General features: G+C 45.0%; 1 pseudogene; it reads right to left on the bottom strand.

The window, feature by feature from the left end:
- LOC135543738 (replication protein A 70 kDa DNA-binding subunit-like) overlaps window positions 1–13,716 on the bottom strand; it is a 139,165-nt pseudogene that overhangs the window by 104,977 nt on the left and 20,472 nt on the right.

Here is a 13,716-nt window from a genome sequence, read left to right as displayed (position 1 = left end):
AGACGAGAGGTAGGCCTATCCCTGTTCTTCTAATGTTCATACATCTGGCATCTTCAGCATTTCTATTTGTGTGTGTGTGTGTGTGTGTGTGTGTGTGTGTGTGTGTGTTTGTTTGTTGGAGTATCATTGTAGTATGTGAGTGGGTAGAGTTCAGTGAGTTTGCATAGAGCCAGAGCAAGAGAGTCAGTGCAAAAAAATAGTCTTAAAATGTTTTCACACTGGTTGCACATTTAACATGCCGATAGAAATGAGGTAAAACTGATTGAGGTACCCTGCATTAAAGTTCCCGGCCACTAGGAGCGCCACCTCTGGATGAGCATTTTCCTGTTTGCTTTTGGCCCTATGCAGCTCATTGAGTGCGGTCTTAGATCCAGCATTGGTTTGTGGTGGTTAAATAGACAGCTACAAAGAAGGTATGATGCTACAGGCTGGCTAATAGTCAGGGTAGCCATTTCATTAACAGTTCAGGAGTCGTATGGCTTGGGGGTATGTGCTGTTCAGAAGCATTTCATGACTACAGATGTTAGTGCCAAGGGGCAATAGTCATTTAGACAGGTTACCTTGGCGTTCTTAACACAGGGACTATGGTGGTCTGCTTGAAACGTGTAGATACAGTTGATGTTGGAAGATTACATAAACCTTAGCGAAATACATTTAAACTCAGTTTTTCACAATTCCTGACATTTAATCCAAGTAAAAATTCCCTGTCTTGGGTCAGATAGGAATATCACTTTATTTTAAGAATGTGAAATGTCAGAATAATAGTAGAGAGAATTATTTATTTCAGCTTTTACTTCTTTCATCACATTGCCAGTGGGTCAGACGTGTACATACACTCAATTAGTATTTCGTAGCATTGCCTTTAAATTGTTTAACTTGGTTAAAATGTTTTGGGGAGCCTTCCACAAGCTTCCCACAATACGTTTGGTTGATTTTTGGCCCATTACTCCTGACAGAGCTGGTGTAACTGAGTCAGGTTGTAGGCCTCCTTGCTCGCACACTCTTTTTCAGTTCTGCCCACAGATTTTCTATAGGATTGAGGTCAGGGCTTTGTGATGGGCACTCCAATACCTTGACTTTGTTGTCCTTAAGCCATTTTGCCACAACTTTGGAAGTGTGCTTGGGGTCAATGTCCATTTGGAAGACCCATTTGTGACCAAGCTTTAATTTCCTGTTTGATGTCTTGAGATGTTGCTTCAATATATCCATATCAGTTTCCTTCTCATGATGCTATCTATTTTGTGAAGTGCACCTGTCCCTCTTGCAGCAAAGCACACCCACAACATGATGCTGCCACCCCCGTGCTTCACAGTTGGGATGATGTTCTTCGGCTTCAAGCCTCCCCTTTTTCCTCCAAACATAACGATGGTCATTATGGCCAAACAGTTCTATTTTTGTTTCATCAGAACAGAGGACATTTCTCCAAAAAGTAAAATTTTTGCCCCCGTGTGCAGTTGCAAACTGTAGTCAGGCTTTTTTATGAGCGGCCTTTCAGGTTATGTCGATATAGGACTCGTTTTACTGTGGATATAGATACTTTTGTACCTGTTTCCTCCAGCATCTTCACAAGGTCCTTTGCTGTTGTTCTGGGATAGATTTGCACTTTTCGCACTAAAGTACGTTCATCTCTAGGAGACAGAACGCATCTCCTTCCTGAGCGGTATGACGGCTGCGTGGTTGCAGGGTGTTTATACTTGCATACTATTGTTTGTACAGATGAACATGGTACCTTCAGGTGTTTGGAAATTGCTCCCAAGGATGAACCAGACTTGTAGAGATCTACAATTTTTTTCTGAGGTCTTGGCTGATCTCTTTTGATTTTCCCATGATGTCAAGCAAAGAGGCACTGTGTTTGAAGGTAGGCCTTGAAATACAACCACAGGTACACCTCCAATTGACTCAAATTATGTCAATTAGCCTATCAGAAGCTTCTAAAGCCATGACATCATTTTCTGTAATTTTCCAAGCTGTTTAAAGGCACAGTCAATGTATGTACACGTCTGACCCACTGGAATTGTGATACAGTGAATTATAAGTGAAATAATCTTGAACGAATCTCGTTCAGTTTATTCTTCATTGATTGCACATTAACCAATAGAACATAGTGGTTTTTCCACACGCCGGTGTAGTCTCGTCAGGTATCCCGCACGCCGGCCTTTATTACGGCGCTCTCTCTTAAAGCGCTAACACGGGCCAGTGTGTAAAGGGTTAACATGTGCCAGTGTGTAAAGGGGTAACATGGGCCAGTGTGTAAAGGGTTAACACGGGCCAGTGTGTAGAGGGTTAACCTGGGCCAGTGTGTAAAGGGTTAACCTGGGCCAGTGTGTAAAGGGGTAACATGGGCCAGTGTGTAAAGGGTTAACACGGGCCAGTGTGTAGAGGGTTAACCTGGGCCAGTGTGTAAAGGGTTAACATGGGCCAGTGTGTAAAGGGGTAACATGGGCCAGTGTGTAAAGGGTTAACACGGGCCAGTGTGTAAAGGGGTAACATGGGCCAGTGTGTAAAGGGTTAACATGGGCCAGTGTGTAAAGGGTTAACCTGGGCCAGTGTGTAAAGGGGTAACATGGGCCAGTGTGTAAAGGGTTAACATGGGCCAGTGTGTAAAGGGTTAACCTGGGCCAGTGTGTAAAGGGTTAACATGGGCCAGTGTGTAAAGGGTTAACCTGGGCCAGTGTGTAAAGTGCATCCCAAATGGTACTCTATCCCCAACATATGGTACACTACTATAGTACACAATCCTATGAGGCCTTGTCAAAAGTTGTGCACTTCACATAGGTCATAGAGTGCCATTTGTGAAATTATCTACATAATGTATTGTACACGTCCTATAGTTTAGTATGGAGGAAGAACTGTACAGAGAGAAGGGGGTAATTGACAGGGATGAAAAATATTCAATAGTTTGTTCACCGAATTTCAGCTCCTGTTGTGGATCACAGCAAACAGTGTATCCTACTCTGTGTGTGTGTCCTGGGGGAAATCACAGATAGAGACGCTTTTTTCAGCAGACGGCTGACGACGGGGTAGTTAACATTAATATTCATACACACGGGATCCGGATAGAGAGAGAGATCAGTATAGGACGATCATATCAAGAAAATAATCAGAATATCAAGACAATAATTTCAGCGGTATTTCAAAATACCCCAGGATAAGGCATATACGGTATATCACCCACACGCACACACACACACACACACGCACACACGCACACGCACACGCACACGCACACACACACACACACACACACACACACACACACACACACACACACACACACACACACACACACACACACAAGCTTAACACTCACGAAGGAGAAACATACACCCATAGTAATACCAGTCAAGGATGGCTCCCCCTGCTGGACTATAGTGTAAATAGGGTACACTTTATAGTAAAATGGGCATTACGATTTTACGATTTTCTACCGACTGGTGTGAGGAATATTATGTAGCCTCCCTTCAGCCATGCTAAAAGGAATAGACTGGTGTGATGAATATGGTAGAACCTCCCTCCATTGTGATGGAACTCACCGCTGGGCTGGTTGTGAGGGGAGGCAGTAGAAGTAGAAGCAGCAGAAAATACATTCCAGTACATTGTGATGGAACTCACCTCTGGGCTGGTTGTGAGGGGAGGCAGTAGAAGTAGAAGCAGCAGAAAATACATTCCAGTACATTGTGATGGAACTCACCGCTGGGCTGGTTGTGAGGGGAGGCAGTAGAAGTAGAATCAGCAGAAAATACATTCCAGTACATTGTGATGGAACTCACCGCTGGGCTGGTTGTGAGGGGAGGCAGTAGAAGCAGACTGCAGAAAATACATTCCAGTACATTGTGATGGAACTCACCGCTGGGCTGGTTGTGAGGGGAGGCAGTAGAAGCAGACAGCAGGAAATACATTCCAGTACATTGTGATGGAACTCACCTCTGGGCTGGTTGTGAGGAGAGGCAGTAGAAGTAGAAGCAGCAGCGTGACTCTCGGCAGAGACCTGGTTTTGAAGGGTCCTTCTCTGGCCTGGAGAGGACACTACAGAGAACACAGGTAACAGGTTAAGACAAGATATGGACTGGTTTATAAGAGTGTGGACAGACCAAGTCGTAGTTGCAAAGGTAAAATGTGTCTCAACACTGGTCCTACAAAGACAAGACAGACAGGTACTTTGTCTACACAGAGAGGTAAGGTTAAATGCCTTTTCTCACCAACTGCGTTGGGATCTTTTCGTCTGAATTCCTAAAAAAATACAGATTCCCATATTGACGCACTAAACCGTTCAAACCAAATCCAATGTGTTTTCCCCAGTCATTCTCACTGGCAATATGTTGTTCTAAGTGGATAGAGAGGACGCAGTAAAAGGGAAGGCTATTCATCCTACAGGGTTTTCATGAAGGGAGCTTGGGTACGTTTCATTTAGTTGCACCCCATTTAATAAGAAATGCAAAATTGGTACCTGTTCTTATTCGTACATGCCGACCATCATGATGCTCGCTGCCTACAGTTCTGTCTGACTACAGAGGTGCAGTCCAGACAGAGTAGGTCTATTTCAGGAACATTTCTGAATGGACATAGACAATTAGCAAACTCATACGCACACCCACCTAATAGGACCCATCAATCAAAGCCACTTGATGCTAATCTCACCCATAAACATAGGCAAATCACATTTCTCCTGTATCAAAACCATATTAAAAACCTGGCCTTAGCTTCAAATCCTTTCTGTAGGATATCAAAAACTAGTCTACATTGTATGATAATGCTAAATAAATGCAGCCTATACATATCATGTAAAATGTAGAGGAAAGTTTTAAAAAGGAGGTGCACTGTAGAGACAGCTGTGATATAGGCTATGTGAAGATTAAATCAAAAATAGAAAGACATGTATGAAACCAGTTCACAGTCTAATGATCAGCCTGTCCATAGTCTAATGATCAGCCTGTCCATAGTCTAATGATCAACCTGTCCATAGTCTAATGATCAGCCTGTCCATAGCCTAATGATCAACCTGTCCATAGCCTAATGATCAGCCTGTCCATAGCCTAATGATCAACCTGTCCATAGCCTAATGATCAGCCTGTCCATAGCCTAATGATCAACCTGTCCATAGCCTAATGATCAGCCTGTCCATAGCCTAATGGTCAGCCTGTCCATAGCCTAATGATCAGCCTGTCCATAGCCTAATGATCAACCTGTCCATAGCCTAATGATCAGCCTGTCCATAGCCTAATGATCAACCTGTCCATAGTCTAATGATCAGCCAGTCCACAGTCTAATGATCAACCTGTCCATAGTCTAATGATCAGCCTGTCCATAGTCTAATGATCAGCCTGTCCATAGTCTAATGATCAGCCTGTCCATAGTCTACATTTACATTTACATTTAAGTCATTTAGCAGACGCTCTTATCCAGAGCGACTTACAAATTGGTGAATTCACCTTCTGACATCCAGTGGAACAGCCACTTTACAATAGTGCATCTAAATCATTTAAGGGGGGGTGAGAAGGATTACTTATCCTATCCTAGGTATTCCTTGAAGAGGTGGGGTTTCAGGTGTCTCCTGAAGGTGGTGATTGACTCCGCTGTCCTGGCGTCGTGAGGGAGTTTGTTCCACCATTGGGGGGCCAGAGCAGCGAACAGTTTTGACTGGGCTGAGCGGGAACTGTACTTCCTCAGTGGTAGGGAGGCGAGCAGGCCAGAGGTGGATGAACGCAGTGCCCTTGTTTGGGTGTAGGGCCTGATCAGAGCCTGGAGGTACTGCGGTGCCGTTCCCCTCACAGCTCCGTAGGCAAGCACCATGGTCTTGTAGCGGATGCGAGCTTCAACTGGAAGCCAGTGGAGAGAGCGGAGGAGCGGGGTGACGTGAGAGAACTTGGGAAGGTTGAACACCAGACGGGCTGCGGCGTTCTGGATTTGTTGTAGGGGTTTAATGGCACAGGCAGGGAGCCCAGCCAACAGCGAGTTGCAGTAATCCAGACGGGAGATGACAAGTGCCTGGATTAGGACCTGCGCCGCTTCCTGTGTGAGGCAGGGTTGTACTCTGCGGATGTTGTAGAGCATGAACCTACAGGAACGGGCCACCGCCATGATGTTGGTTGAGAACGACAGGGTGTTGTCCAGGATCACGCCAAGGTTCTTAGCGCTCTGGGAGGAGGACACAATGGAGTTGTCAACCGTGATGGCGAGATCATGGAACGGGCAGTCCTTCCCCGGGAGGAAGAGCAGCTCCGTCTTGCCGAGGTTCAGCTTGAGGTGGTGATCCGTCATCCACACTGATATGTCTGCCAGACATGCAGAGATGCGATTCGCCACATGGTCATCAGAAGGGGGAAAGGAGAAGATTAATTGTGTGTCGTCTGCATAGCAATGATAGGAGAGACCATGTGAGGTTATGACAGAGCCAAGTGACTTGGTGTATAGCGAGAATAGGAGAGGGCCTAGAACAGAGCCCTGGGGGACACCAGTGGTGAGAGCGCGTGGCGAGGAGACAGATTCTCGCCACGCCACCTGGTAGGAGCGACCTGTCAGGTAGGACGCAATCCAAGCGTGGGCCGCGCCGGAGATGCCCAACTCGGAGAGGGTGGAGAGGAGGATCTGATGGCCTGTCCACAGTCTAATGATCAGCCTGTCCATAGCCTAATGATCAGCCTGTCCATAGTCTAATGATCAGCCTGTCCATAGCCTAATGATCAACCTGTCCATAGTCTAATGATCAGCCTGTCCATAGCCTAATGATCAGCCTGTCCATAGCCTAATGATCAACCTGTCCATAGCCTAATGATCAGCCTGTCCATAGCCTAATGATCAGCCTGTCCATAGCCTTCTAATGATCAGCCTGTCCATAGCCTAATGATCAGCCTGTCCATAGCCTTCTAATGATCAGCCTGTCCATAGCCTTCTAATGATCAGCCTGTCCATAGTCTAATGATCAGCCTGTCCATAGTCTAATGATCAGCCTGTCCATAGTCTAATGATCAGCCTGTCCATAGCCTAATGATCAGCCTGTCCATAGCCTAATGATCAGCCTGTCCATAGCCTTCTAATGATCAGCCTGTCCATAGTCTAATGATCAACCTGTCCATAGTCTAATGATCAGCATGTCCATAGCCTAATGATCAACCTGTCCATAGCCTAATGATCAGCCTGTCCATAGCCTAATGATCAACCTGTCCATAGCCTAATGATCAGCCTGTCCATAGTCTAATGATCAGCCTGTCCAACCTGTCCATAGCCTAATGATCAGCCTGTCCATAGCCTCATGATCAACCTGTCCATAGCCTAATGATCAACCTGTCCATAGTCTAATGATCAGCCTGTCCATAGCCTAATGATCAGCCTGTCCATAGCCTCATGATCAACCTGGCCATAGCCTAATGATCAACCTGTCCATAGTCTAATGATCAGCCTGTCCATAGCCTAATGATCAGCCTGTCCACAGCCTAATGATCAACCTGTCCATAGTCTAATGATCAGCCTGTCCATAGTCTAATGATCAACCTGTCCATAGCCTAATGATCAGCCTGTCCATAGCCTAATGATCAACCTGTCCATAGCCTAATGATCAGCCTGTCCATAGCCTAATGATCAACCTGTCCATAGCCTAATGATCAGCCTGTCCATAGCCTAATGATCAACCTGTCCATAGCCTCATGATCAACCTGTCCATAGCCTAATGATCAACCTGTCCATAGTCTAATGATCAGCCTGTCCATAGCCTAATGATCAGCCTGTCCATAGCCTAATGATCAACCTGTCCATAGTCTAATGATCAGCCTGTCCATAGTCTAATGATCAACCTGTCCATAGCCTAATGATCAACCTGTCCATAGTCTAATGATCAGCCTGTCCATAGCCTAATGATCAACCTGTCCATAGCCTAATGATCAACCTGTCCATAGCCTAATGATCAACCTGTCCATAGCCTAATGATCAACCTGTCCATAGCCTAATGATCAGCCTGTCCATAGTCTAATGATCAACCTGTCCATAGCCTAATGATCAACCTGTCCATAGCCTAATGATCAACCTGTCCATAGTCTAATGATCAACCTGTCCATAGCCTAATGATCAACCTGTCCATAGTCTAATGATCAGCCTGTCCATAGCCTAATGATCAACCTGTCCATAGCCTAATGATCAACCTGTCCATAGTCTAATGATCAACCTGTCCATAGCCTAATGATCAACCTGTCCATAGCCTAATGATCAACCTGTCCATAGTCTAATGATCAACCTGTCCATAGCCTAATGATCAACCTGTCCATAGTCTAATGATCAGCCTGTCCATAGCCTAATGATCAACCTGTCCATAGTCTAATGATCAACCTGTCCATAGCCTAATGATCAGCCTGTCCATAGCCTAATGATCAACCTGTCCATAGCCTAATGATCAACCTGTCCATAGTCTAATGATCAGCTGTTGAGCAATGTTAATGAAGCAATGGGTGATTTTGTTGACAGTACATTTGAATCAAATCAAATCAAAGTGTATTTGTTACATACAGCAGGTGTAGACCTGTGTGTAGATAGTGAAATGCTTACCGTAACCAATAGTGCAAAAAAGGTATTAGGTGAACAATAGGTAAGTAAAGAAATAAAACAACAGTAAAAATACAGCGAAAAATAACAGTAGAGAGGCTATATACAGTAGAGAGGCTACATACAGTAGCGAGGCTATATACAGTAGAGAGGCTATATACAGTAGAGAGGCTACATACAGTAGAGGCTATATACAGTAGAGAGGTTATATACAGTAGAGAGGCTATATACAGTAGAGAGGCTATATACAGTAGAGAGGCTACATACAGTAGAGAGGCTATATACAGTAGAGAGGCTATATACAGTAGAGAGGCTATATACAGTGGAGAGGCTATATACAGTAGAGAGGCTACATACAGTAGAGAGATGATATACAGTAGAGAGGCTATATACGGTAGAGAGGCTATATACAGTAGATGCTATATACAGTAGAGAGGCTATATACAGTAGAGAGGCTATATACAGTAGAGAGGTTATATACAGTAGAGAGGCTATATTCAGTAGAGAGGCTATATACAGTAGAGAGGCTACATACAGTAGAGAGGCTATAAACAGTAGAGAGGCTACATACAGTAGAGAGGCTATATACAGTAGAGAGGCTATATACAGTAGATAGGCTATATACAGTAGAGAGGCTACATACAGTAGAGAGGCTATATACAGTAGAGAGGCTACATACAGTAGAGAGGCTACATACAGTAGAGAGGCTATATACAGTAGTGAGGCTATATACAGTAGAGAGGCTATAAACAGACACCGGTGAGTCAGGCTATTTGAGGTAGTATTTCCATACCTAGGATAGGATAAGTAATCCTTCTCACCCCCCCCTTAGATGATTTAGATGCACTATTGTAAAGTGGCTGTTCCACTGGATGTCAGAAGGTGAATTCACCAATTTGTAAGTCGCTCTGGATAAGAGCGTCTGCTAAATGACTTAAATGTAAATGTAAATGTACATCTAGATATGGTTAAAGTGACTATGATTATATGATGAACTGAGAGTAGCAGCAGCATAAAGGACGGAGGGGGCACACAATGCAATTAGTACAAGTAGCCATTTGGTTACCTGTTCAGGAGTCTTATGGCTTGGGAGTAAAAACTGTTGAGAAGCCTTTTTGTCCTAGACTTGGCACTCCGGAACCACTTGCCTCGGTGGCCGAGGTCTTTGACAAATTTTAGGGCCTTCCTCTGACACCGCCTGGAGTAGAGGTCCTGAATGGCAGGCAGCTTAGTCCCAGTGATGTACTGGGCCGTACACACGACCCTCTGTAGGGTTTTGCAGTTGGAGGCCGAGCAATTGCCATACCAGGCAGTGATGCAACCAGTCAGTCAGGATGCTCTCGATGTTGCAGCTGTAGAACCTTTTGAGGATCTCAGGACCAATGCCAAATCGTTTTAGTTTCCTGAGGGGGAATAGGGTTTGTCGTGCCCTCTTCACGACTGTCTTGGTGTGTTTGGACCGTTCTAGTTTGTTGGTGATTTGGACACCAAGTAACTTGAATCTCTCAACGTGCTCCACTACAGCCCGTCGATGAGAATGGGGGCGTGCTCTATCCTCCTTTTCCTGTAGTCCACAATCACAGTCTTGGTTACGTTGAGGGATAGGTTGTTATTCTGGCACCACCCGGCCAGGTCTCTGACCTCCTCGCTATAGGCTGTCTCGTCAATGTCGGTGATCAGGTCTACCACTGTTGTGTCATCTGCAAACTTAATGATGGTGTTGGAGATGTGCCTGGCCATGCAGCCGTGGGTGAACAAGGAGTACAGGAGGGGCTGAGCATGAGCCCCTGAGGGGCTCCAGTGTTGAAGATCAGCGTGGCGGATGTGTTGCTTCCTAGAATTAGAGTGCTTTGTCTAAATCTGTGCAACCACTTATTGATAAGGGTCAACTCTGGCGTATATTTTGAGGTCTCTGTCATTTAGGGTTGCCTATAGCATAGATGGTCACCTAGATTCACTTTAGCAGGCCTGTAATATATAGCCTAATACAGTGCCTACGAAAAGTATTCAGACCCCTTCCCATTTTCCACATTTTATTACATTATGTCCTTATTCTAAAATGGATTAAATAAAAAAAATGTCCTCATCAATCTACACACAATGCCCCAAAATGACAAATGGTATGGTAGTGGGCACACAGAAGTCACTCCTCAGTAAAAGGCACGTGACTGCCCACTTAGAATTGGTCAAAATGTACCAAAGGACTCTCAGAACATGAGAAACAAGATTCTCTGGTCTGATGAAACCAAGATTGAACTCCAATATGAACTCCAAAATGAACTCTGGCACCATACCTACAGTGAAATATGGAGGGGCATCATCATGCTGTGGGAATGTTTTTCAGTGGCAGGGACTGGGAGAATATTCAGGATCGAGGGAAAGATGAACAGAGCAAAGAACAGAGAGATCCTTGATGAAAACCTGCTCCAGAGCACTTAGGACCTCAGACTGGGGCGAAGGTTCACCTTCCAACAGGGCAACGACCCTAAGCACAAAGCCAAGACAATGCAGGAGTTGCTTCGGGACAAGTCTCTGAATGTCCTTGAGTGGCCCAGCCAGAGCCCGGACTTGAACCCGATCAAACATCTCTAGAGAGAAACACACTGAATACTGTGCAGCAACACTCCTCTTCCAACTTGACAGATCTTGAGAGGGTCTGCAGAGAATAATGGGAGAAACTCCCCAAATACAGGTGTGCCAAGCTTTTAGTGTCATACCCAAGAAGACTCGAGGCTGTAATTGCTGCCAAAGGTGCTTCAATAAAGTACTGAGTAAAGAGTCTGAATACTTACAGTACGGAAATGTGATAAATCTAATTAACAGATTTTGCTTTGTCATTGTGTGTAGATTGATGAGGTTAAACGAGTAGCCTATACAATGAATGTACACTGAGTAAACCAAACATTAAGAACACCTTCCTAATGTTGAGTTGCACCCCCCCTTTTGCCCTCAGAACAGCCTCAATTCTTCAGGGAATGGACTCTACAACGTGTTGAAAGCGTTCCACAGGGATGCTGGCCCATGTTGACTCTACAAGGTGTTGAAAGCGTTCCACAGGGATACTGGCCCATGTTGACTCTACAAGGTGTTGAAAGCGTTCCACAGGGATGCTGGCCCATGTTGACTCTACAAGGTGTTGAAAGCGTTCCACAGGGATGCTGGCCCATGTTGACTCTACAAGGTGTTGAAAGCGTTCCACAGGGATGCTGGCCCATGTTGACTCTACAACGTGTTGAAAGCGTTCCACAGGGATGCTGGCCCATGTTGACTCCACAAGGTGTTGAAAGCGTTCCACAGGGATGCTGGCCCATGTTGACTCTACAAGATGTTGAAAGCGTTCCACAGGGATGCTGGCCCATGTTGACTCTACAAGGTGTTGAAAGCGTTCCACAGGGATGCTGGCCCATGTTGACTCTACAAGGTGTTGAAAGCGTTCCACAGGGATATTGGCCCATGTTGACTCTACAAGGTGTTGAAAGCGTTCCACAGGGATGCTGGCCCATGTTGACTCTACAAGGTGTTGAAAGCGTTCCACAGGGATGCTGGCCCATGTTGACTCTACAAGGTGTTGAAAGCATCCCTGTGGGACGCTATGAACACGCTATGAAGTCCCACCTCCTCTGCTGACTTCTGACTTCACCACCTCCATCTCCAATACTGTCACCATACACCTGCAACACACACACACACACACACACACACACACACACACACACACACACACACACACACACACACACACACACACACACACACTAAAAACACAGACATATCATAAAGACAAGAGGAAAGAAGGAACGAGAAACAGAAACAGAGGAAGAGTGGGAGAAGAGAGAGTGTGTGAGAGAGTGAGAGAGAGAGATAGAGCGAGACAGAGAGAGAGAGAGAGAGAGAGATAGAGAGAGAGAGACAGAGAGAGACAGAGAGAGACAGAGAGAGAGAGAGAGACAGAGAGAGAGACAGAGAGAGAGACAGAGACAGAGAGAGAGAGAGAGAGAGAGAGAGAGAGAGAGACAGAGAGAGAGACAGAGAGAGAGAGAGAGAGAGAGAGACAGAGAGAGAGACAGAGAGAGAGAGACAGAGACAAAGAGAGAGAGAGACAGAGAGAGAGAGAGAGAGAGGAGAAAGAGAGACAGAGAAACAGAGAGAGAGACAGGGAGAGAGAGACACAGAGAGAGAGCCAGAGAGAGAGAGACACACAGAGAGAGAGAGACAGAGAGAGAGACAGAGAGAAAGAGAGAGAGAGAGACAGAGAGAGAGCCAGAGAGAGAGACAGAGAGAGAGACACAGAGAGAGAGAGAGAGACAGAGAGAGAGAGAGAGAGAGAGACAGAGAGAGAGACAGAGAAACAGAGAGAGAGAGACAGAGAGAGAGAGAGAGACAGAGAGAGAGAGAGAGAGAGACAGAGAGAGAGTGACAGAGAGAGAGAGACAGAGAGAAAGGAGAGAGACAGAGAGAAAGGAGAGAGACAGAGAGAGAGAGAGAGAGAGAGAGAGAGAGAGAGAAAGATGGAGAGAGAAATACTTTTGTCTTTCTTTATTTAAACAATTTCATTTAATTTAAAACTCACCCCCCCTTCAAAAAAAAATAATTATTTATATGTATATATCCTGTACTGCATACATTTACCATACTGACTGTCTATCTAGCACATTATCGTGTTAACGGTACAGTGTCCGCTGCGGGAACCCCCCCCCCCTCGCTCAACTCAAACGCTGGCGCACAGAATGCAAAAATATTCTTAGAAATATTTAACCTCCACACATTAACAAGTCCAATAGCTCAAATGAAAGATAAACACCTTGTTCATCTACCCAGCGTGTCAGAATTCTAAAATGTTTTACGGCGAAGACATAGCACATATTTATGTCAAACCACCACAAAGACACAGACGATATGCAGCCATTTTGTCAAGCAAAAGATGCAATCACAAACGCAGGATTAAAAGAAAAATCATTCACTAACCTTTTGAAAATCTTCATCACATGACAGTAATATGACATGTTACACAGTACATTTATGTTTTTTTCAATAATATGCTATTTATATCCATAAATCTCCTTTTACATTGACGCCATGTTCAAAAAATGCTAAAAAATGTCCAGAGAAATTATAGAAAGCTCCGCCAGATAACAGAAATACACATCATAAACATTGACTAAATATACATGTTCTACATATAGTTAG

The sequence above is a fragment of the Oncorhynchus masou genome, chromosome 8 (genome assembly GCF_036934945.1).
Source record: "Oncorhynchus masou masou isolate Uvic2021 chromosome 8, UVic_Omas_1.1, whole genome shotgun sequence".
NCBI lineage: Eukaryota > Metazoa > Chordata > Actinopteri > Salmoniformes > Salmonidae > Oncorhynchus > Oncorhynchus masou.
Note: the sequence above shows the minus strand (reverse complement) of the source record. Positions and strands in the feature narration are given on the sequence as shown.